This window comes from Prosopis cineraria, unplaced genomic scaffold (genome assembly GCF_029017545.1).
Source record: "Prosopis cineraria cultivar Desert tree isolate PC_DT_omini unplaced genomic scaffold, ASM2901754v1 PC12, whole genome shotgun sequence".
Lineage (NCBI taxonomy): Eukaryota > Viridiplantae > Streptophyta > Magnoliopsida > Fabales > Fabaceae > Prosopis > Prosopis cineraria.
In genome coordinates this window covers 37,816,233-37,818,788 of record NW_026555343.1, presented here as the reverse complement: position 1 = coordinate 37,818,788, position 2,556 = coordinate 37,816,233, and the positions used below count along the sequence as shown (strand labels likewise).

Here is a 2,556-nt window from a genome sequence, read left to right as displayed (position 1 = left end):
CAGACACCAAGGTACCAAATGGCCATTAACACATGAGTACCGTGGTTACCCAGATTGACTAAGTTGGCCTTTTGGCTGACAAAGCTATTCAAATTACCTAAATATAGTGCAAAGAAAAAAAAAAAAGCAATTAAAAGAATAAAAAACTAACATTAATTAAATTGAATGAAATGGATTTAATGATCATGAAAAAGCAAGGTCAAAATTTCAAATACTGTGAATGGAAAAATTATATTGAATGAGTTACACTGTATTTAGATTTAATAATAATGCTCAAATATAACTTAACTAATAGCAAATAGTAACCATATCTTCTTGAATAAATAACATATGATATTACCATATAAAAGAAAAGAAAATAAATAAAATAAAACTGCTGCGGCGATAACTTTACAGAACTTGCAAGTCACTTACTATTATTATATCCATATCTCTGCATGGAAAAGATGCTCCAATGTTGCTGAAATTTCAATTTTGCCACTGTTACTCCTCCAAAACCCCACCCCTCCGCCTTCACTTTCACACACACCCACACCCACACAAGTCCCAATCCTTCTCTCTCTTTAATTACAGCAACCTTTCATTATTTTCTCACTCCTTCTTTCTCTCTACAATCATACACATTATTCGTTCATGGAATTGCCTGAATACTTTGTCGGTGCCTTCTTCGGCTCCGGAGGAGACCGTTTCTCTCCGGAAAAGCGCCATGCAGGCGACCAGAAGCCTGCCGAGCCTTTCGTTGTCGATGATCTCCTCGACTTCTCCCATGCCGACGGTATCATGCCCGATACTTTCCTCGATAATGTCGCCGGGAACTCCACCGACTCCTCCACTGGCACTGCTGTTGATAGCTGCAACTCCTCAATTTCCCGCCTCGACAATCGTTTCTCCGCCAACTTTGGTCCTCGTCCCTTCGGCGATCATCAGTTATCCGGGAACTCTGTGTGCCGGTGAGTCTTTTTTTTTTTTTCTCTGCTATTCGTCGACTTTACATCATGAACTCTCGTAGTTACTGAAGTTTTTTTTTTTCCAGCTTCCTTTTGTCGGTTTGTGAATTTCACTTTCAGGTTTAGTTTGTTCTTTTACGTGGAAAATGCAATGAGATGCTCTGAGTTCGACAATTGAAATTTGTCTTGATTGATGGATTTATTGCAGTATGATGACATGGCGGAACTGGAATGGCTATCGAACTTCGTGGAAGACTCGTTCACCGCACAAGACGAGCTGAAAACATTCCACCCTTTATCCGGAGCCACCACCGCTTCCGCATTTGGCGCGAAACCTCAGACTCAGAATCTTCCTCCTCCTCTGAAACTCTCCCGCCGTTTGCTACCGATGCAGCTCGAAACGCACCTTTCTTCCGTCCCGAAACTCCATTGCCAGGCAAAGCTCGGAGCAAGCGTTCACGCGCCGCTCCTGGCGACTGGTCCACGCGCTTCCTGCATCTCGTAAACCAGCACCGCACAACCAGAAGACCACGACGGAAGCCCAAACCTGTGCAGGCCAAGGCGACCACAATGAAGAAGAGGGAGAGTTCAAATTCCGATTCCTCCGGGCGGAAATGCCTGCACTGTGCGGCTGAGAAGACGCCACAATGGCGAACGGGACCGATGGGTCCGAAGACGCTTTGCAATGCTTGCGGAGTCCGGTACAAGTCCGGGAGGCTGGTGCCTGAGTATCGACCGGCGGCGAGCCCGACGTTTGTGTCGACGAGGCACTCGAATTCTCATCGGAAGGTCTTGGAGCTGAGGAGGCAGAAGGAGATGCAGAGGCAGCATCAGCAGCAATTGATGAGTCAAGCATCCATTTTCGGCGTATCCAACGGCGGAGATGAATTCTTGATCCATCACCACGGGGCCAGACTATAGGCATATCATCTAAGAACTGCTAAAGCAGTAGCGCGTAATTTAGGGTCCCAAGCTTTAACGAGCAATCTTTGTTTATTTGGGGAAATTAAAAACTTTAATTTTGTATTAAAAATTTTGCTTAGGCCTCTCATCATTTAGCGCAAGTCAGATAATTGGGAAAATTGTAGAATTAATCAAGGGGAGGGGATAAAATAGGTGAAAAATCGCGTCATTTATTTGGTTAATCTGTAGAATGCACTTGGAATAATTTTTTGGCCTAATTTGGCAAAAATCCAGTTTCCATCCATGCTCTGCGGTGAAAATATCTGGCCTCTTTCTCAAAACTAACGGGCTATGAAAATTAGTATACTTCCACTCTTGATAATACTTCTTTCGTGTTAAATTATAAAATACATTAAAATAAAATTATACATATTAATAAAATATAATAAAAATATTTATAAATTTAATTTTTTAAAATTAAATCATAAACTTTTAAAAAATACCCATACGTTGTTTAATTGTTATATGCTATTAGATCATTTTTAACTTTCTTTTCACTTAAAAAGTAATATTGAAAAATATCATCAATGGATTTTATTTTGTTAAATTATCTTATAATTTAGGGTATCAAATTTTTTCAAAGTTATATTGTAATTTAAGATGGAGGGAGTGTTAGAAACATATAAATTAAGGAAGTATGTGTCAT

At 40.6% G+C, this 2,556-nt stretch overlaps 1 pseudogene; it reads left to right on the top strand.

The window, feature by feature from the left end:
• Positions 1–547: 547 nt before the first annotated feature.
• LOC129289592 (GATA transcription factor 9-like) lies at positions 548–1,907 on the top strand (annotated as a pseudogene).
• The last annotated feature ends 649 nt before the right edge of the window (positions 1,908–2,556 follow it).